A 23596-nucleotide genomic window follows, 5' to 3' on the forward strand; every position below is an offset into this window, starting at 1 on the left:
ACAGGAATCAGGGGAAAGCTCTTCACTGGCAGGAGTCATATGCTTCATTTATCTCTGAGTGAAGTAAACAAACGTGTCTGGAACAAAGGCCCGAGAAGCTAAAGCTGTGAACATGTATAGAAATCTTGTGATTGCAAAGATATTGTAAAACATTGCAAACAAACATATTGCAGATTTAGAGCTAGGGCCATTTCTACACTCCCCTGAGCTCAATCAGATATATAAAATATTCAACCAACCTGTAGATAGCATCAATATCCTTCATCATTGCTGGGTCAAATCCTAGAACTTCTTAGTCAACAGCACTGCTAGTATTTTTCAGTGACTAGAAAATAGAAAGGACTTCAGATGCAGGAAGTTAGAATCGATAAAATGTGGAGCTGGAGCACCTTAGCAAGTCAGACAGAATCTGAGGAGCAAGAAAGACAATGTTTCAGGTCTGGACTCTTTGTCAGTCCTGCTCCTCAGATGCTGTCTGACCTGCTGAGCGCCTCCAGGTCCACATTTCATTTGAGCACTGCTTGTGCATTGACATCTCAGAAATTGCAGTGCTTTAAAGATCAAGCTCATTACCATTTTCTCAACGTATTTAGAAATGCTGATCTTACCAAAGACTCTCATATTCAATGAAAAATAAAAAAGAAAATTTCTTTAGCATGTTTTCTGTGTCTCAATGAATGGAAACTTCTCATTATAATCGTCAAGTATCACTTGAGAAAAGGTAGGGTATTATTGAAGCTGTTTTCATATTTATCATGGCTTCCACCAAGACTGAATACATATTTTAAAAATAATTTCTTTAGGTAAAGATAGTGACTTTTTAAAATAAAAATAGAATACTATAATGTTGAAACTGAAAATTTCATTTCAAGCATAGCAAAATTCTATGCAAGGCGCTTACAACTTTGTCATAAGAACTTCAAAAGTAGGTGCAAGGTTGGCTGCATAGCTCCTCAGCCTTGCCTTGTCATTTTGTTTATTATACTGAACTCCACTTTGTTGCTAGATTCGTATATCCTTTCATTCCCACAGCATTCCGAAAGGTTATTAAATTCCGCCTCAAATGATCTCAGCAGTGAGCTCTCACAGGTTTTTTGGGGCAGAAACTTCCAAATATTCACGACGCTCTGAGTGACTAAGTTTCTTTTAAAATTGGTAATGAAGAAAGAAACATTATCCTGAGAGTATGCCCCTACTCTGCAGCCAGGAGAAACAAATATCTAAGAACCTCAACTCTCAAATTCTCTCAGAAACTAAGGTTTCAATTGGATCACCTCTTACTCTTCTAAATGCCAAACAATATCAGCCAATTCCACTCAATCTCTCCTACTGAAGCAACCCTCACATTCCAGGGATCAATTTTGAGAGTTTTCATTACATCCCCTATAAGGCAAAGATATTTTCCCTTTGATACACGGAACAAAAGTGCACGTGGTATTCCAGGCATGCAACCCATGTAGGATTGTAGCAAGACTTTTATATTATAAGATTCCTGGCCTCTTACAGTACTTATATGACTAGTCCGTGTCAGCTTCTAGTCAATGGTAATCCCCAGGATGTTGATAGTGAATAGTTTAGTGATGGTGATTCCATTGAATTTCAAGGAGTGATGGATTAGATTCTTGTTGGCGATGCTCATTGCCTGGCACTTGTTTGACACGAATGCTACTTGTCACCTGTTAGCTCAAGCCTATGATCTGGATAGTTCCCAATCCTTTCCCTTCCAGATTTTCCTGTGTTACTGACAGCCCTATGGGGTATAGCAATTTGGTTAATCATCCTTCAAAGCAACCATTTGTCAGGGGAATTGAAGGATGATAACCCAACAGCAATAATCATCCTTAATTGACATTTCACCACAGCTAAAAACTAGAAATACACCTCGCCTCTCTGCAGATGCATAAGAAGTGCAATAAGTTGCTTCCAATGTCGAGATAAGCTTTGCCTGATTTTCAGCCTGACTCTACCATAAATTTTGGCGAAGATCACATGGCTGAGACTTGGAGGAGCACAGCAGGTCAAACAGCATCTGAAGAGCAGGACTGACAAAGGGTCCAGACCTGAAACATCAACTTTCCTGCTCCACAGATGCTGTCTGATTTGCTGTGCTCCTCCAGCTCCACATTTTATCGATTCTGACTTCCTACATCTGCAGTCCTTTCTATTTCCTAGTCACATGGCTAAGACTTGAATTTACATTTTTTTTCCTTCTAAATTATTCTTGAGGCTTAAAGATTCATTGTATAGAAAAACTAGAAAAGTGTGTAAGTGGTCAACTTCTGAGCTTTTCATGGCATAGCAAATGTCCAATAACCGTACTCATAATATGTTCTGTAAAAAAACGAGAGCTATGTCATGAGTTATCAGAGGTAGAATTATATATATTGAAGGTAGTTCTAAAACATATTCAGCTGAGAATGGAGCCAAAGTGTTGTTTGTTCTAAGATTTAGTCTTGGAGACATATAATATTTTGAATTGGGAGGTGTTTGTGGGTGTGGAAGTGGCAGGATACGTGGTCCCAAGATCTGGCATCACTAGGAGTGGTAATCTCGGGACTCCAGGAACATTGAGAAGAATGACTTAGGGTCACTTGTTCTGGTATTGAGGAACATGAAAACAGTCCACAGGCTTGTGAGTACTGAAATTAGGCTCCAGGAATTGAGAATGGAAAACATGTACCTCGACTTGGTGGGTCTGGGCAGAAGATGGCATACAAATGTTGCCTCATCAGGTACAAATGCTTTGCTGGAAGCAAAAGCCCACATCACAGTGACGGATTAGAGTGGGCCCAGAAAATAAGCTTCAATCTTTGCAGGTTTTAGTCCTCCACGTCTCTGAGTTTCAACTATCACCATCTTTCTCAACCTGCTTCCAGCCCCTGTTCAATTTACATTCTCCACATCATTAATCAGTTCATGTTTATCTGTTTCTAACCTAAAACATGTTAGCTACATAAACAGAGAACTGTGGGTGTGCAATTTTCTGATGTGCATTCCCAGCATGTTACCCAAGAAGAAAAGGAACAGAAATCACTCTTTACTATTCTATTAGAGCATTTTCTGACTTCAGCAATCTTTAATAAATGTAAATTGCTTCACATAAGCAAAGATTACCTCTTAATGTTCAAAATTTTGACTGTTTTACAACGTTTTCAAGGTTTGTGTAAAGGTTTGTGTGTAAAAATAAATTCTTTAAACTTTAAAATAGGTCAGAAGAGAGGAAAAAATTAATTCAATTTTCAACCACAATAGACAGCAGTGACAACAACAGAAATCCAGTCTCCATGAACAATCCCTTTGTTTTCTTTTCTGATGCTCAACAAAGAAACCAGACCTGCTCTAATCAGAGGCGTTGTCTGTCTGTCTGTGAGCAGCTCAGAACAGCCACACAGCTTTGGTAATAAATTTAAGTGCCATCACATGTCTGAAATAAAGCTAACAGAATTCATGCTTCAGTTTGCATTCAAAGATAATACTTTGGGCTCTTTTCCAACCTGTTTTTAAGCTCCAGAAAATATTCTTTCTCATCTTCATAAGCAAAGCTTTCCTAATTCCATTTTTCTGAGTGGTTCCCGAAATTAGCAGGCATGACTTCCATTGATATTAGGCCTGGGCTCCATTCTTATATGCTCATCGGGATTTTATGATCTAGATAGAACCTTGATGTCATTTGTTCACCCAAATGTACAGTGACACTGTTTCACAAGCCTTATTCATTAACTCTAAGTGGAAAGCAGCTCGCCCAGAAGCAGAAGTTGAATGATTGCTCTTCTTGCGCCATCACAAAAATCCTCTTGATCGTTGTCCTACCTCCCACTACAGCATCCTGCTCCATCTTCACAATCAGCCTGCACCATAACCTTCAATGCTTTTCTGTTGCTAAAGGTCTGCAGGTGGGCCATTGAAATTTCCACCAGCCAGGCAACTTGTTAATTGACATTCTGTGCTTGTTTAGCACTGGCAGCCTGCTGCTTTCAGTCGAAGAAGGTCTAAGCATGAAAAAACTATGGTGAGCTACACCAGGCAGGCATTAAAATTAGAGATAATGGGAACTGCAGATGCTGCAGAATCCAAGATAACAAAGTGTGGAGCTGGATGAACACAGCAGGCCAAGCAGCATCTCAGGAGCACAAAAGATGACGTTTCAAAGGGTCTAGGCCTGAAACGTCAGCTTTTGTGCTCCTGAGATGCTGCCTGGCCTGCTGTGTTCATCCAGCTCCACACTTTGTTATCAGGCATTCAAATTATTCTATCTACTGACTAACATATACTTGATACCAAAATTGTCTCCTATGTCTTTTGGAAAAGAAAAGAACATTTTCAAAGAATGGAAATAAACTTGCATTTTTAATATTTTTGCAAATTTTGTTTGCTCAAAATGTTAGAAGTTTGTTGTAAGATAAAGAAAAATTCAGTTAAAGACAACTTATATTTACATAGCACTTTTCTCATACAGAAGTCTCTCAAAAGGCTTCAACAGCTATAACACAATTGAAAAAGAACGGATATGGAGTCAAAAAAGCTATAAGAAACAGACATACCGAAGAGTGGCTGAATGTCTGGAGAAGTAAGTGTGCTTTAAGGATAGTCTTTAAGGAGGATAGGGTGGCAGAAAGGTAAAAATGTTTAAGGAAATGTCCCAGAGCTTGTGAGTGCATGGAAAATTCAAAACTAACAGTAAGGGTGCTCATGTTTTAACGGTAGAATAAAGTTAACTTTAAAACTTCAGTTTAGAAATCTCTAAAACAAATGATTTATTTAATCATGTTGATTTACATCATTTTAAAATTTTGTTTAATAACTTTAGACTTAGAAAGTTTAAATGTAGTAAAAAAAAGTAGAGAAGGTTTGAGAAATCATTTTAAATAATTCGGTGTATTTAGCAACATGTTATGGCAAAACGATTTGCTTTTCTTTCAATTATAAATGCAAGGGCAGGTTTACAATGCACCAATATAAATACACAAAGTGGTGTTAATACACAAAAAGGATGGGTGAGGTACGAGCACAAATAGCCATGTGGAAATATAATTTTGTGGAATATAGAACGAATAGAAGTGTGGCTTGAAAAGGTGAGGACTCAGTGCTGAACAGTCAAAGATTTAAAGTGTTCAGAAATAATAGGAAAGGGTAAATGGAACAGAACAAGTTGAAAATGGTCAACAAATCAGTCAGTATCTATAGAGAGAAACTGAGTTAATGTTTCTTATCAAGTGACACTTCTTCAGAATTCAGAGATGGATTTGTTTATGAGGGACAGGGAGGGTAATATATGCTTCAAGTTGCAGGGCAAGACAGAATACTTAATGATTGCTTAGACTGGTCTCTAGCAAGGAAGGAATGTATGATAAAAGCTCAGCTGACAGAGGTAATAAATAAGGTGAGAATTGATGAATAGGATGTGCTGGAAAGACTGCCTATGCTTAGAGTGGATAATTAATCCAGATGGCTCCATGCAAAAGGCTGTATATTAAAAGACACCCAGGTGGAACTAACAGGTGGCCATGCTCCTACTACAATGTCACTCCTGCGGTGCAACGGTACTGCTCCTATCTCTGAGTTAGGATGTCCAGATTTAAGTTCCACCTGCCCCAGAGGTGTATATAAGAATACGTCTGAACATGTTGATTAAAAAAATGTATTTTTTTTAATATTCACTAGATATGGGGCAACTGCCAGAAGTTTGGAGAGTGCCAAATGTGACACCCTTATTTAATTAAAGCTGTAAGGACATCCTACGAACTGCAGGCTGGTCAGTTTAATACCAGTGGTGGTAATGTTCTGGAAAGAAAAATCAGGGGAAGAAATTAGTGCATACTTGGAGAGATCAATATTACCAGGGAGTACCAGCACTGATTTGTAAAAGGCAGGCTGATAAAGAGACCACAAGGAATATTTTCGATACGGAGTTTCAGAAAACATTTTGCACAACTCCACATAAAAGAATGATTCACAAAACTGAGGTTATAGGATCGGTGCGTGATGATGATGATGTAGTGGTAATGATGCTAAGCTTGTAAATTAGTAAGCCCTGTCAATTGATCTGGGGTGAGGCTTTCAAATCGCATTATATTTGGTAATAATTAAATTCTTAAAATTAATTTTAGTCTTGGTAACCATACTTGTATGATGGCTGTAAAAACTCACCTTGTTCATTAATGTTTTTTAACAAAGGAAATCTCCCATCCTTACCTGACTTACATGTGACAAAAGATCAACAGCAATGTAGTTGACTCTTAAATGACGTAGCAAGCCAATCAGTTCATGGCCAATTATGGATGGATGACAAATTCTGGCTTTTCCTGCTGGGCCCTCATCCCACCTAAAAAACAAGATCAGTGCTAGAATAGTAACTTTAACATGGAAAATCACAAGTCCTGGTAGACAGTGTGTTCCCCAAGGCTCAGACCTAGTTCTGCTGCTTTTTAACAAGTGTATATATAAATGACTCAGCTTTTGGAATGCAAAGTGCAATTTTGAAATTTACTGATAATAGCAAATTTGGAGATTTATGCAACTGTGAGAATAGAGTTATGCAGAAAAGAAGGGGCCCTTTGGCTCATCTAATCTGCAACAACCTATCTCAGATTCCAGCACTAAATACTGTGACATTTCAATTGTACATCTGTGTACTGTTTAAAGGATGTCAGATTTCTCACCTCTGCTACCTTCCCATGGAGTGCATTCCAGATTCTCACCATCCTCTGGTTGGGAAAGGTTTTCCTCAAGTCACCTCAAAACCTTACCCCTATCAATCTAAAACTACGCCTTGTCGCTATTACCCTTTGATGAAGGGGAGATGCAGCTTCCTATCAACACTATGCATGCCTTTCATAATCTTACACACCTCAATCAGGACACCGCTTCAGCCTTCTTAGCCTCAAGGAAAACAATCCAAGCCTACCCAGCCCCTTTTTATAGCTAAGACATTCCATCTCAGGCAACAGCCCAGTGAATCACTTTTGTAGTCCGTCAACTTCAATCACATCATTCCTATATTGAGGCAACTAGAACTGCACACAATACTCCAGCTGTGGCCTAAACATAGTTTAGTACAGTCCCGACATAACTTCCCTGCTCTTAATCTATGCCACAACGATAAAGGCAATGATTGCGTATGCCTTCTTAACTTACCCTATTAACTTGTCCAGTAGCCTTCAGGGATCTATGGAGAAGCACCCCAAGATCTCTCTGTTGCTGGTATCCTGCAATTCATTAAGTACTCCCTTGGTTTATTACTTCTTACAAAGTGCTTCAGGTCACATTTTTCTGCATTAAATTCCATCTGCCTCTTATCTGCCCATCTGGCCAACCATCTATATTCTTCTGTAACTTATGAACTTCCTCTTCACTATTAACCACCTAGCCAATCTCTGCGTCATCCGCAAACTTATGTATCATCCCTCCTGCATTATGATGATACTAAACTATTGCATGGATAGATTAGCAGATTTGACAGACAGGTAATAGATGGAATTAACTACAGAGACATATAAGGTGATGCATCTTGCTAGAAAGAATATGGCAAGACAATATAAACTAAATGACACCATTCTAGATATGTGCTGGAATAGAGGGAGCTCTTTTGCCATGTTCATGGATCTTTGAAGGCAGCAGGACATTTTGAGAGAGTAATTAGCAAAACACATGGGTCTTGAGCTTCTTACATTCTCATCCCAATCATCTTAGCCCTGGGACATCACTTCAGGAATTTCTAAGCTTAATTGCCTGGAGTCAAATATTGTTGGTGCTCTGAAGCATCAGGCCAGAACTGAGGATTTTCACTGATGTTTACAACGAGGACTGTGTGCACAATCACAAGTAGCCAAATAACCTATCCTGCCATTTGCAAATCTGGATTACATTCAGACTTAGGCTGTAAAGGGACATATAATATTTGAGTCACGTAAGTGTCAGTTAATGGCCCTCTCCAATGAGAAATTACGTAGATGTCCAATAACATTAAGATCACTTAATCCTCCATCATCGACAAGTTATTATTCAGAAACTTAATTGGCCCAGCCATGTGTATACAGTGGCCACAAGAGTAAGCTAGAAACTGAAAAATCTGCATTGCATGAATTGCTTCTTGATTCTCTTAAACTATCCAAAATGCAAAGGTCAGAAGTATGATACCTGGATGAGAGCAGCTCCAACAACATTCAAGAGTCCTGCCATACAAAACAAAGCAGCCCCTTGAATAGCACCCTTCCTCACTTCTTAAATGTCTTTCCTCTTCCAGCATAGTGGTGGTATATGAGCTTAAAAATACACTGCAACAACTTAGCAAGGTTCTGTCATCAACACTTTTCAAAGTGGTGAACCTACAGCCAGAAGAACAAGGACAGTATTCACATGAGAAGACTGCCATATGATTTGATACTATATCATCATTCTGTCACTATTGCTGGTGAAAGCCTGGAACTCCCTTTCCAGCAGCATTGTGGGAGTGACTGCACCATATAGTCTGCAGCAGTTCAAGAAAGCTGTTCACTATCACCTTCTCAAAGGTAATATTGAAATATTCCTGGCATGAATACACATAAAATGTCAGATTATTTTTCAGGAAAGACTTTCTTTCGCAACCATTTTTGCATTGTAAATAAGTTATGTGCTCTCTCAGACAGATTTCAGTATAAAATAAGACCATACATCTTATGCAATTCCTTAAGATTGGGATTTTTTGCTTCTGTTCTAGTTCAATGGGGTTTGAGATGGTCAAAAAAGTCTAATGTGTGATCTGCAGACTCTGCCATAATCAGGTGAGGTGAGATGGTGCTGTCAAAAGCTCGCAGTTATGGCATTTGGAGGTCTGCCCTATCTCCAGCTTTGTCTCTGTATGCATCTGATAAAGTCTACTGATCTGTTTGATGTTTTCCCGATTAAATCTTCTCTGTTTTTTCAGCTACAGGCTAGGAACTCCCTTGAATTGACCAGTACATTTGATCCTTTCAGGAATGCTTTGGGGATATCCCTAATACATTTCTGCTCTCCTCCTATTTGACTCCTGCTATGATCAAATTTCAAGTAGAACAGATGCATTGGTAGTTGTGTTAAGCATAAATTACGACCCATCCAGCAGCAGAGCTAGTTTTGAATAATTAGTGCCTTGATGCTAAGCAGGTTGGTTTGGGAGAGGATGCTGCTGTTGGAAATCATTTCTTATCAACTTAGAGGATTGTGTGAAGACACTGTTGAAAGCAATTCTCCAATACTTTGATATTTCTACTGCTGATTATCCAACTCTTCAAAGCACGCAGGGGCATGGGGTTACTTCTGCTCAGTAAAGTCTTGGTCTTCGGTTTGAGAACCTGGTCTACAAATACTCTTTTCTCTAGTTTGCAGAAGACTGTTGACCTTTTGGAAACAATGTAAAATTTCATCATCCATCTCTACCTTCATTAAAAGAAAGTTTCTCAGGTACTGAAATTGGTCCATATTTTTCAATATCTCGTTATTGATAGTAATCAATAAGATGAAGTGTTTGGAAAAGATTCAACAATGGCCTGGAGTGCAGCTTCTGCATAATGAAGTTCAATGTTTGAGATTGCAGTCAATTTGCTTTCAACTAGAGGTGATATTGATTAACAGTTTCCCATCTTATTGATCATTCCATGCCTGTGGATAATTTGTCAGAAGTGTAGTATTGAAGTGAGGAAAGTGAAGAGGGTGTTGCCATGACACAACATTGTGGGACCACAATTTTTACCAGTGTTTGTGGTGATACTGTCTGTGTGGATTATGGCTTACATGTTGTCATGAAGTAAGCAGAAGTTAGTGGTAAATTTTGGATTACAGCAAAATTTGAGCAGTATCCTTCACATTCTTTGAGATCAACAGAGTTACAAGCTTTGGTGAGGTTGAAAAGAGTTCAACAGTAGTTCACATTTTCTTTGCACATTTCCCACATTTCATGTGCAATGGGAGTCCTGCACAGTCTTTTTACTCAGATTTCTATGAATTAGTATGGCCCCAGCCCTTTCTTTTGAGTTAACTCATGTTGCACATGATGTTTGGATGTGAAAGATGGGAAGAATGGGAATGACAAGTGACATTTTGCGATAAACATGAAAGGCTGGTGTTTTATACTGCTTTGGCACAAGAACAGAATTTCTTTTCCAATCTGGAATTGTATTTAGACCTGGCACAAAAATGGTCAAACAAGATCCACATTAAAAGTAATGTGGACTGGCAGTAAGATATTGCATTCAATGTTCATTGTTGGCTTTAAACTTTAAATGGTGAGGCTAAAATTATAAAGAAAAATGTGATGTATTGTTTGGATATTATGATAGCTCTTTGTAGCTTTTAGAAATTTCACTGGCATTTGCTTTGGTAGTTAGCATACCTCCTATGCATTTGCAGTGATTTCTAATCATAGTGTTGCCAAAATATAATTTATTTAGGGCAGTAATGTTAATTTAACAACAATGTACATGCATTTTGTACCTTCAATATTGAAAAACATCCAAAGGTTCTTCACAGAAGTGAATTAGGAAAATAAATACTGGACCAAGGAACGGGGTATTAGCCATTTTGAAAACTTTTCACAGGCAGTGGGCATTGCTGTTTAGGCTAGCATTTATGGTCCATCCCTAATTGCCATTGTGAGGGTGATGATGAATATTTCGTTGTATGCCTGCAGTCCATATCAGGCCCAAATTCTTGGGTGAAGAGTTTAGTTTGAGAAGGGGGGTGGGAGGGTTGGGCAAATGTAAGGAGTTAGGAGAGCAATCTAATTTTGATTCCAGCCAGCTAAGTACTATTTGCCCCTCATGATGTGCATGGAGGTCAGCATAGGAGGCTCAAACTTCTAGGAGGGCATGAAAGGTGGTGACTTTAGGACTTGACAATTCTGCAGGGATACAGGCAGAAAGCCCCTAGAGAAATTTAAACTAAGAATGAGATTTTAACTTTGTGTCATTTGCAGTCCTGAGCAGGTTTGGCAGTGAGTGTAAAGTATGATCTAATGGACTTATTGTGGAAATATTGTCAGCAAAAACAAATATCAGGAATTGGCCTCTATTTTAAGCAAGAGTAGTGGGTGGCAGCTGTACTGGAAATCTTTGGGATAGTCAAGTCTGCCAGTGATAAAGGTATAGAAGAGGATTTCAGCGGTAATGGGCTGAGGTAGGGAGGCCGTATGCAATGCTATTGAGATTGAAGTAAATAGTATTTTTCTTGGGGGTGCTATATATTTATAAGCACTGCTGAAACTTGTATAGGACCCCAAGGGTTACAACAGAGAAACTGACAATACATCAATAACCAGGAATGGAGGGTTTGAGTTATGGGGAGAGACTGGCTAGGCTGGCACTTTTTTCACTGAAGCGTAGGAGGTTGACATGTGACCTTATAGAAGCTTATAAAATCATGAAGAGTATATATTAGGTGAATGACAGGTATCTTTTCCCTTGGGTAGTAGATTTCAAGGCTGGGGGATAATTTTAGGATGGAAGACAAGAAAGATTTTAAAAAGGCACTAGAAGCAATATTTTTAACACAGAAAATGGTTCATGTGTGAAAAGACCTTCCAGAGAAAGTGGTGTATACAGGTACAGTTACAACATTTAAAAGACATTTAGATGCGTACATGAATAAGAAATATTTGGAGGGATATGGGCCAAGTGCATGCAAGTAGGATTAGTTTAGTTTGGGATTATGGTTGGGCTGAAGGGTCTGTTTCTATGCCATATGACTCTATGGCTGAACCAGTTCCAATCTGATGTCATCAGCATTTAATCTTTGAGTGCAAGTGTGGCAGAGACAGGTTGTCAATTTCAGTATATATTTACACAATGACAGTGTTATTAATATAGATTTTGCAATTTAAAAATTTTATGATGCATGAGTTTCCTCAAACTTGCCAACTCATAGAGTCAGGCAGAAGCTAAGATTTTACATCCTCTGTGACAGGATGCCAGGCAGTAATGGGTAAGGGAGGTATATAATTGTGTGTCATGCTAATAATGCCATGACTGTGGTAGGGGAAGAAACATGCAGCCCCACATGACAATAAACCAATTGCAGCCCTCATGAGACAAATTATTGGTTGCTTAATGACCTGTTCCTGCTCCTCTTGGAATTTGCCAGCAACTGGTCTTCGCCAGCAGCTGGTCTTCAGGTGAAATCTGGAATGCCAGACTGGGGATGATACCCCCTTGCTGGACATGCTATAAACGTTGGATGCCATCCCTATGGTGCAAAACGCTTCCCTCATATTATCTCCCTTCGCCTTTCCAACCGTGATCCCAATAGAAACCCCTGCTCACCATCGGTTCCTCCTGGTGAGCCACAAATTCATGCTACATCCCAGATTCATCACTGAATCTTTTCAATGAATGAGGAATTGGCTAGACAGAGGTAAGCTTGCTCCTGATTTTTATGTAAGGAGGAGGAACCCTCACCCCCAGCATAAAATTTACTCCGTAGAATCAATACAGCACAGAAAGAAAATTTTAGCTGAGTCCAAGCCAGGTCTCTTTAGAACAATCTGGATGGTCCCAGTGCAGCTTTTTTTACTGTCACCCTTCTCTAAATCTGTTATGAACTAGTGTATCTCTGTCAAATCTCCCATCAATCTCTTATGCTCGAAAGAGAACAATCCTAAAGTCTCCAGTTTATTCAAATAGCTAAATTCCAGGATGTGTTATGGTAAATCCTCTGCACCATCTCAATTACACGTAAATTGTGGTGACTTGAACTGAACTCAATGCTCTAATTGTGGCTTAACAAGTAGTTTATAAAAGTTCATCATAATGTCTGTGGTTTTAAATTCAATGCTTCACTTCATTAAGCCAAAGATTCCATATTCATTGCGAATTACTTTCACAGTATGTCCTGCCAGCTTCAATAGTCTATGCTCACGAGCACATCCCATTATTCAGTATATTTTGCCTCACCCTATCCCTTCTGGCAAAATGTGCTCCTTTGTATAATATTCCAGCTGCCCTTTGTATACTTGTTCGGCTCACCTGTTTATGTCTATTTCAGCTGGCTGAAAAAAAACATGTTGGCCTACCACTCTATTTTCAGAACACTACAGCCTGAGAAACAATTATTTACCACAACTCATATTTCCATCCTCAAGAAAATTTTTAATCAGAACTGACTCTGATGCCCCATTCTGTGAGCACAGATTTCATGAAACATTCTTTTATGTAATATTTTCTCAAATGATTTCTTAAAATCCATAGAAACAACATCCTTCATTTTCCCTTTATCAACTTTCTCTGTGATCGTGAAAAATTCAATTGGATTAATCAAATACAATCTTTCCATGAAAATATATGCTGGCACTATTTAAATTGCTGAAATTTCTTCAAGTTGTTGTGAATCTTTTAGCTGACAACAATTTCTAAAAACTCAGTCACTGCTGATATTAAGCTCAATGAATGTGGTGCTGGAAAAGTACAGCCAGTCAAACATCATTTAAGGAGCAGGCAAGTCAATGTTTTGGGCCAAAAACCTTTGTCAGACCCACATAATATTCTGGGGACCTGGGTTCAAATCCCACCATGGCAGATGGTGGAATTTGAATTCAAGTAATATCTAGAATTAAGAGTCTAATAATGACTGTGAATCCACTGTCAATTGTTGGGAAAACCCATCTGGTTCTCTCATGCCCTCTAAGGAGGGAAACTGCCATCCTTCCTGTTCTGGCCTACATGTGACTCCAGACCCACAACAATGTGATTGACTCTTAACTACTCTGTGAGCAATTAGGGATGGACAATAAATGTTGCCTGGTCAGTGACGCCCTCATCCAGTGAATGAATAAAACAAAACGCAGAGCTTCAACTACTTTTCTAGCACCACACTTATTCCACCATGTCAAATTCCAGCATTTGCAGTCCTTGCTGTCTCCTGGTTGCTAATATTAAACTGCTGAGTCTGCAATTACTAAGAATACCCTTATGTCCTTCCTTGAATAAAGCAATCACTTTTGCTTGTTTTAAATCTCTAGCACCTACACTGAACCTTGGGAATATTGGAAGATTATGGAAAACCCTTCAATTATTTCCATCCTGCTTTCCTTAGTAACCTGATCTGAGATTGACACTTCTCCCCTTAGAACTGAATGTTAAAATTGTATATTGTCATGATCACTGTCACCGATAGGCTCCTTTACCATGCGGTTGATTTTATTCTGTTTCTGGCTCATTAGAAGGTCCAGAAAAAGATTGCTTCCTGGTTGGCTCTAGAATGTTCTGCTCTAAAAAATTGTCACAAGTACACTCTATGAACTCATTTTGTAGTCTACCTTTTTATCTGTTTCACCCAGTCTACATATAGTTTGAATCATTCATAATAATTGCTATGACTTTCTTACATGGACCTCCATCTGGGGCTCACAATGATGCCTGCAGGAAAATGTGCCTGTCCTCCTAACTATGGAATACCCTGTAACAATCAGATTTCTATGTAATTCTGTGCCTCCCCGACCCCTCAACTGTACAGCCCACTGTCCAGTAGTGCCATAGCCCAGACTGCACTCTTTCAAGTCATCATCACTCCCAGTAGTCAACAATGCCGAGAACCTATTTGAGATCGAGACACAATCTGAAGTCACATGCGACTCTTGCCTCTTCCTATTCATCCAATTGGCTACTGTCTCCTGTACTGAACTCTCTCTGTTTGTGGGCTACCCACCTTCTGGAAAGTATGATCAAGGAAACTCTCAGCCTCTACAATAATTCGTAGTGAATTAGTGTCCCATAGTCAGAAACCCTGACCTCTTATCAAACAGCTGGAGACAATTTTCTCACCCACATGATTCCCAGACCATGAGGTTTTCTGAAGTTCTGAGTGGCAATGCCAGAGGATCATTGGTGGTTCCTGCCATTATGACACCCACCCTCCTGTTTGAATACATGTATAGGAAGGGAATACAGATCCTGTAAGTGAAGATAGTTTTAATATGGAAGGGCAAAATGTGATGGCACAGGCTTGGAGGATGAAAGGGCCTGTTCCTGTGCTGTACTATTCTTTGTTCTTGTTCATTGTTGTTAATTCTCAGCTCAAAGTTGAGTGATAATGCGAGGAGTCTGTGAGGGTGGGTTGCGGGGCATGTGAGTTGGCCACGAGGGGGGATTGACTTTCAGTACTGAATGGCTTTAATAAGGGATTTGATTATGATAATTTGTTTAGTATTACATGTCACTTTGTTTCCAAATCTTCCACAATGCTTTCAGTTAACTCTCTAGCTTGGAAACCCTGAGCTTGAGTTTAAACAGCTAGAAATATGTCTTGCATTTATGATTTCCCAGGATGCTGTATGCTTTATTAACTGCAGTCAACTTGCCCTGCCACCTTAAATGATTAATACACCCTGTACCCTTTGCTCCTGCATTCCCTTTAGAAATGCATATTTTGTTTTATGTGCTGTTTTTATACAGTCCACACTGCTCCTACCAAATTTAATTAGTTCATCTTTTTCACTTTAACTTTCATCTGTTACTCATCCACCCAATCCACTGATCTGCCCATAACCTTTAGAAGTTCAGAATTAACTTCTCAGTACTCACATTAATTCCAAATTTTGTTATCATCTACAAAGTTTTGTCCTGCAAACCAAGTCAATTCATTACCATACATTAGGAAGAACAGGAGGACTAATACTGATCCTAATGAACTTCACTCTAAACTTTCCCCTAGTGTGAAGAACAGCCTTAGACTATTGCTTTTAGTTTCCTGTCAATCCAGCACTTCCATTTCTGTTTGTTCTGTGTATCCTGTGAACTTTAATATTCCTCAAAACCTATTCTGCAACACTTTACTAAAAGTCTTTTAGAGTCCATGTGTGTACAGCAGCCCCTCAGAAAGAGTATGATGTATGCTCATGATCATAACAATATTTTGATGCTTTGCACTTCAGTTACCAGATGTTTTCAGCTGACCAGAAAACTCTCTTACCAACAGTTATAGGTGTATTGGAATGATTTACAGACAGACAAGTATTTGCAACTGTGACATACCATCAATGGCCATCAGGTCCTAAGGTAGGACTTGAACCCTGAGTTTCTGGCCCAGAGACATGAAAGTCCAACTGTGCCACAAGATCTCCATAAAGTTCATGTATTTGACATCAACAGTATTATCCTCACCAACTCTCTTCGCTACCTCATCAAAACTCTCAAGCAATTAAGATATATTCAAACTTGCTCTGAATAAATCCATTTCAACTTTCCTTAATCACCTGCATTTGTAGAAGTGATGATTAATTTTCGCCTGAAGCATCATTTTAATGGCTTCCCCACCATTGAATCAAACTAATTGGCCAATTGTTGCTGAGCTTATCTTTCTTTATACTAATTTTTGAAGTATGGTACAACACTATATTTCTCCAAGATAACAAATTGTAGAGCTGGATGAACACAGCAAGCCAAGCAGCATCTTAGGAGCAGAAAAGCTGACGTTTCAGACCTAGACCCTTCAACAGGTTTTCGGATTCTCCAGCATCTGCAGTTCCTATTGTCTCTGATTGTATTTCTCCAGTTCTTTGGCATCACCCATGAATGTTAGGAAAATAGAAAACATATAGAAAACTAATGCCTCTGCAATTTGCGCTGTCACTGCCTCCAGTCTGTTGCAAAGCTCAGTCAAGCACTTGTGCTGTGGATGGCAGGAAATTAGAATTTGGTGTTTTTAAAATACTGGGGGGAGAACGATATGTGGTCCCTTTAAAAGATGATGTGGGTTTTTCTATGCTTAGGGGCTGAGAAAGGATATCTATGGGCAGCAGCTTGCACCGACAGCACCAGAATTAAAACATTTATATCAAATAGCAGTACAGTTCACAGGCCAAGCAACAATTTTGTTTTGTTATCAAGACAACAAACTTTGAAATTAGACAATCAATTTGAACCAGGCACTTAGATGCAAGAGAAAATTAAATTTAAATCTGATGGTTTTGACAACATAGGACCAATCCTATTGTAAGAAATATTGATATGTCATCATGTGGATAAAAGAAGGGGCAGCTGGGCAAAGATAGGTCAGTGAACTGCCATCTGCTAGAAATAACAGTTCTCAGCTCTTATAGTAAATGCCATCCCTTCACAATGATACCACAGCACTCCTAGATAAGATTCCTGACAGAAGAATTCAGAGAGAAAGTGTTCCTAACAGGACATTCATCAGAGAAGGCACAGAGCATTTCAGAAGACACGTAATCTGGCTGTAATTTCTAGAAACTACTTTTTTTAAAAGTTATTTTATATAAGTGGGATTTATATTTATTGGAACAGCATAGTATTAGAATCTTGTTTTATTCAGGGTTAGTGGTTAGAAGGGGTTTATTTGGCTTGTTAATAGTTTAGTTAATTTATTCACCGTTAGAATTAGATAATTAAATTGTTGCTTGTAAAGTGAATGTCAAGGATTTATTTTATTTTACCACTGGAAGTTGCTAAAAGACAGGTTACATCACTTTTCACACTCCTTTTACAAATTATAGAGTGAGGTGCTCCTCTTTGGGTGTTTCAGTTATAGTTTTCAGAGTGGAGGGTGTTCAATCTCCATTTTATAACAAGTCTCATTGGAGGCATTCCATTTGGCCCCTGTATCTGGTTAGCTTTAAGTAGACTCAGCTTAAGTAATATGTTCTTGTCATCAGTTTGAACCTTTCAAGTATCTGAATAAACTCCCATGCCCAATCAGTCTTTTCCCATGACCTCTGCAGCGTCTTTTTCTATGTTAAAGACAAATGCAAAGAACCTATTTAATATCTCAGTCATACTTCCTGCCTCCATGCATAAATTCCCTTTTTGGCACCTCATCAGGCCCACTCCTCCCTTTAGCTCCCTCTTATAATTCTGCTTTTCGAGGATTTTAGGATTCCCTTCAATGTTAGCTATTCATCTCATCTCATGTTCTCTCTTTGATTCCCTTCTTTGAATTATCACTGTCCCTCTGAATCAACTAGATTTGGACTGAGTCAGAATTGTATTATCCGCCTGATATGTGGCATGAACACATGCTTTCTGATTTGCCTCGATTCCCATCTCTTTCATCAGTTAGGGAGCTCCAGATCTGTTTGCCCTACTTTTCCCTTTCATGTGAATACACGCTGACTGTACCAAAACTACCTCTTTAAGGCAGAGCATTGTTCAGTTAGTTTCATATGCTAATCTTTGTTTTAAGTTTCTCTGGGTTCATGTCCATTTTACATCACTGAAGTTGTCTCTCTCCCATTAATTATTCTTACTTTATGTTTCTCCTTGTCCTTTGCTTTAGCCTGTTTAAACCTGATGATAAAATTGTCATTCTCCAGTGACTGTTTCCCTCCATAGACATGATCTGCTTCATTCCCAAGAATTAGAACAAGCAATTCATGTTTTTGGTTGACTGAAAACATACTGCTGTATGATATTCTTCTGAACATATGTTAGGAACTCTTAGCTCTCTGCCTTTTGCACTATTTCAATTGCAGTCTATGTTCAGATAATGGAAGCCCTCTATTGTAACTGTTCTATACTTTTTGCTCTTTGCAATTTTCTTCAAATTTGTTCTTCTACATCTTTCACATTATTTGGTGACTTAACAGATTACATTGGGCAGTGTAATTACACCTTTGTTGTCCCATAATTACAGACAAATAGATTTTGCCCTTCAGCCCTCTGGAATGCTGTATCTCTCCGGCACTACAATGTCCTCCATTATCAAAACTGCTACTCCTCCTTTCCTTCCCCACCTATCTTTCCTTATATATCCTGGAATATTTACAATTTTTTTCTTCAATGAACCAGATTATTGTTATCTCTCAAAGCATATTTCCACATTGGCCATCAGTGCCTGTCACCCATTTATATTAAATTTACTGTGTGTACTCACATCTTCCAACGATAGTCCTAATGTAGACTTTATTACTCTCACTCTCTTACTGAACCACCTTTTGGCTTACCATTTTCTATTCTAGCATTATCTGCCGCTATCAAAATCTGATGCATGAGAAACAGGTTTGAATTCATGGGACATAGACATTGGTCCTGCCAAGAAATTGCGCTGTTTTGATAGGATGGGTTTCACCTGAATCATGCTGGGGACAGGGTCTTGGTGAATTACATAACTAGAGTTGTAGGTAGGACTTTAAGCTTAAACCGCAAATGAGAAAAGACTCTGATGGGAGTTGTGTACGTGTCCTGGGAGTAATCAGCCTGTGGGGAAGAAAATAAATCGGGAGATAAAAAAAGGCATGTAAGAAAGGCACTAATGTAATAATTATGGGGGACTTCAATATACAGGTGGACTGGGAAAATCAGCTTGGTAGCGGATCTCAAGTAAAGGAATTCACAAAATGTCTAGGAGACGGTTTTTTTGGAGTGGTTGTGATAGGACCCACGAGAGAATAGGCAATTCTGGATTTAGAGACGTGTAATGAGACAGACTTGATTAGAGAGTTTAAGGTGAAGGAACTCCTAGAAGCCATTGACTATAATATGAAGGAATTCACCTTGTAGTTTGAGATGGAGAAGTTGGAATCAGATGTAACAGTATTGTAACAAAGTAAAGGTAACTACAAAGACATGAAGGAGCTGACAGAATCAAGGGGCAGAGGTGAGTGTAGTGGCCATCAGTAAGGAGATAGTGCTGATAAAGCTGAAAAGTTGGAAGATGGATAAGTCACCAGGGTCAGATAGATTACATGCCAGAGTTCTGAAAAAGATAGCTGAGGAGATTGTAGAGGCATTGGTGGCGATATTTCAGGAATCACAAGTAAGGAACAGACCCAGGAGGCTGTAAAATTATTAATTTAATACCCCTGTTTAAGTAGAGAGGGAGACAGAAGACGCAAAATTGTAGGTCAGTTCGACTGATCTTGGTCATTGGTAAGTTCATTATTAACGATGAGAATGTAGAGTACTAGGACACATATGGTAAAATAGAGCTGTGTCAGATCAGCTTCATCAAGGCAAGGTCATGCTTGACACATGTTAGAATTCTTTGAGAAGGTAACAGAAAGTTAGATAAAGGAGACCTAGTGGACATAATCTATTTAGATTTCCAGAAGGACTTCAACAAGGCACTGCACAGGAGGCTGCTAAATAAGATAAGATCCCGTGGTGGTAGGGGCAAGGTAGTGGCATGAATAGAGGGATTGGCTGATTGGCAGAGACAGAGAGTAGGCGTTAGGGTGTCATTTTCAGGATGATAGCCTGTGACTAGTGGAGTTCTGCAGGGACCAAAATTATTCACATTACACTTTAACAATCTGGATGAAGGGACTGAGGGCATTGTTGCTACATTTGCAGATGACGCAGAGATAGGTGGAGGATCAGTTAGTGTTGAGAAAGTGGGGAGACTGTAGAAGGACAGGCAAGGAAAGTGGGTAAAGAAGTGTCAGATGGGATACAATGTTGTAAAGTGTGAGGTTATGCATTTTAGTAGGAAGAATAGAGGTATAGGCAATTTTCTAAACAGGAAAGGCCTTAAAAATCTGAAGCACCAGGGGACTTGGAAGTCCTAGTTCAGGATTCTTTTAAGGTTAACATGCAGGTTCAGTTGGCAATTAGGAAGGCAAATGCAATGTGTCATTCATTTCGAGCCAGCAAGTATATAAGATCAGAGATGTACTACTGTGGCTCTATAAGGTTCTGGTCAGACCGCACTTAGAATATTGTGAGCAGTTTTGGTCCCCATATCTAAGGAAGCATGTGATGGCATTGGAGGAGGTCCAGAGGAGGTTTACATGAAAGATCCTGGGGCTGAGGGACTTGTCAAAAGAGGAGTGGTGGAGGAGTCTGGGCCTGTACTCAATGGTGCTTAGAAGGATGAGGGGAAAACGTCATTGAAACTTACTAAGTGTCTCTCTTCCCTGCTGTTGGAAAGGTCTTTCATCTGTTCACTGTCTCTCAAAATGAGTCGCTAAATGTGAGCTTGTCCCTGCAGGGAACTAAAGGACATGAATTAATTGTGCAAAATTAAAGTAAAATTAAGCATGTAAACATTTTAAATTTCAGTCCTTATAGGTCTGAATGTAGAAAAGGGTAAGGTTTTACAACTAAATAAAAAGTCACTTGAACTGTGCTGTCTTTTGTTTATGGAGAAAGCATAGATTCTATTTCCATTTTTCAGCGTATGCTTTCTTCTAATATCCAACCTGTGTTTATCATAGGCAAAAAAAAATGCTTGTTACGCTAGCCTCCTCTCAAAACTTGTCTCAATACATCTCATTGTTCGGATGTAACCAGATGCTTAACGAAAATACTTGATCTTTTCTCAAGAGAAAGCTTTTTCTGCACAAAGATACAAGGTGTTCAGGGCAGAATTGGTGCCTCTTTTTAGGAGGCATGAAACACAGAAAAATCACTTGATGTATGGGGTATCTTAATTCACACACATGAACATGGTTATGTCCAAAGCTGGTTTCAAGTTTAACGTCTTCAATTTAACAGGGGACTACCTGAAATTCTATGCCAGTCTCTGCTGACAAGTAAAATTCCTAATAACTTGTATAAATTTGTGCGAGACTAATTGTACAATTCAGTTAAACTTTATCTCTAGGAACAAACCTTTTGGCTACTGCAGCTGAAATTGCCATAACATACCAGTACAAGCTTCATGAGTATTGTTCATAAGTTTAAATCTGTTGTAAATTAACTTTACTACAGTTAATGCAATTTATACAAATCAAAAGGAAACTAGAAAATCCATCATTTAGTCTAGTTTGGAGGGAAATTGGACATTAAATGATATTGATGACAGGATGAATAGTAGTAGCTTTATTGCAAGCAGTGTTGTTCGAACACAATAGTGGTTCTGTTGCATTTTATAATGGTGACAATGTCTATTTTCTTTGCAGATAGTTGCGACATAGTACAGCTTTTATGTACTTTTCGTTTAGTGCAAAAACAGGGGGCATTCATTGTGCAAGCCAACATTTATAGGCACATTACAAAAAAATGTTCCAGTTTTGTTTTGTATAGTCAGCATGATCCTTTGAGTATATTTCGATTGTTAGAAACAGAAACTTAAACAGTTTTTTGACTCAATGCAAATAATTGCTTTTTTGTACTCATTCATAATGTTTTCATTGGTACAATGGGGAAACAAAATATCAAGCAGTTCTTTGTGTAGTTATCACATTTCTACAAAAAGACAATGAGTGAGTAATTGAGATGAATGCCAAAGGCATTTTTATGCCTTTTGGAGTTCTCAAAAGTAGGAGGCAATGGAGCAGGTTTCATTTATTGGAAAAAAGATCCCTCCCAATTTTGACATATAATTCAGCATTAAATGAGAATTGTGTCCCACTACCCTGGTCTCACTAAGTACAGATCATTTTAGAAACCTTTACTGTATTAGCATGAATTTTTTCTGATTGTGGATATATAATTATGTTGAAGATGTATACATGTAGTTTGGGTCACTGTGAAACACATGTTTAATGTAACACTAAACTAACATATGAAAACAGCAAATCACCTTCTTAGCTAATAAGTAATATAGAGCAGTCAACTACATCTCCTTGCATGTTGTCAGTGAGATTTGTTTTATTTTACGATAATGAAATAATTGCTTTATTTTGCAAGATCAATGTATTTTACATGAAGAACACAATTGCAGGACATGTAATCCTTGAATGTTGAGTGCCCCCTAATTTTAATTAGGTAACAACTTGGAAAATCACTTGGCGGACCTGGTTAGTTTTAAATACTGTATAATTGTCATAAAAATATGAAAATAAATTATTGTGATGCAGTGTATTGAAAGAAGAAACCATTGCACCATTGGAACAATTGAATATACATCCATGGTCATAATTAATGCATTCTGAGTTCCTTTCTTTAGTCATTCTAAGGATGTGGACATTGCTGACAATGCCATCATTTATTGTTTATCCTTATTGTTTTTGAGAAGATTCTCATCAGCCTCCTCTTGAAACACTGCAGTCTATGAAAATACCTCCACAATGCTGTTAGTGAGGAAGTTCCAGGGTTTTGACCCATGATGATGAAGGAACAGAGATATGTTTCTAATTAACTTCCTGATTTCAGCAATGCTGCTGCAGAGTAGGACCGTAAATGGTGACCATGTGTCTCCACACAGTACAGGAAGAAAATTCATTCAGGCATCCTAGACTTCTCTCATTATTTCTATGCAGATTTGACTGCAATAAAGAAGGTTGTCCCACAGTCACCTCAGTCATCAGTAAATACAATAAGAAAGAATTAAGGAAGGGAAAAATAAAGGAGATTCCTGCTCAATGAAAATCTATAAAATTCATTTAAAGCAAGAATTCCGGAAGTGCAAAGAAGACACTTTAGCGTCAATGCAGAGAAAGTTTCATTAATGTATAAAGATGCATGCACTTTTGTCAGAACCAGAAAGTGGAACATGCAGGAACTCCTTTACAGGGCTAAAGAGGTTTTATTTGTCATTCAAATAGAGCTTGCTTATCTTCCAGTTTCCTGTCTCTACAAGACACTTACATTTCAAACATTAATGATCCTTTGTATTTTCAAGTAGTCAGGGATCTTCAACTTCTCAGAATTTTAAAATTTGTACATTTAATTTATACTGCTAATTTTCTAAGTTGTATTGCTGCTGGGAAGCTTCACCTGCCATCTAGCTCCATGAGTAATTGACCACTCTT

General features: G+C 38.6%; 1 long non-coding RNA gene across 17 annotated transcripts in view; it reads left to right on the forward strand.

Annotated features, from left to right (window-relative positions):
- LOC125451135 (uncharacterized) overlaps nucleotides 1–23596 on the forward strand; it is a 353914-nt gene that overhangs the window by 139459 nt on the left and 190859 nt on the right. For 12 of the 17 annotated variants that reach the window (XR_007247221.2, XR_007247222.2, XR_009445587.1 and 9 more), the window contains one exon: nucleotides 4457–4567. The exons of the other annotated variants lie outside the window; for them this stretch is intronic. This is a non-coding gene — a long non-coding RNA (uncharacterized LOC125451135). The remainder of the gene's footprint in view (nucleotides 1–4456; nucleotides 4568–23596) is intronic. 17 annotated transcript variants of the gene reach the window in all.

Source organism: Stegostoma tigrinum, chromosome 3, assembly GCF_030684315.1.
Source record: "Stegostoma tigrinum isolate sSteTig4 chromosome 3, sSteTig4.hap1, whole genome shotgun sequence".
Lineage (NCBI taxonomy): Eukaryota > Metazoa > Chordata > Chondrichthyes > Orectolobiformes > Stegostomatidae > Stegostoma > Stegostoma tigrinum.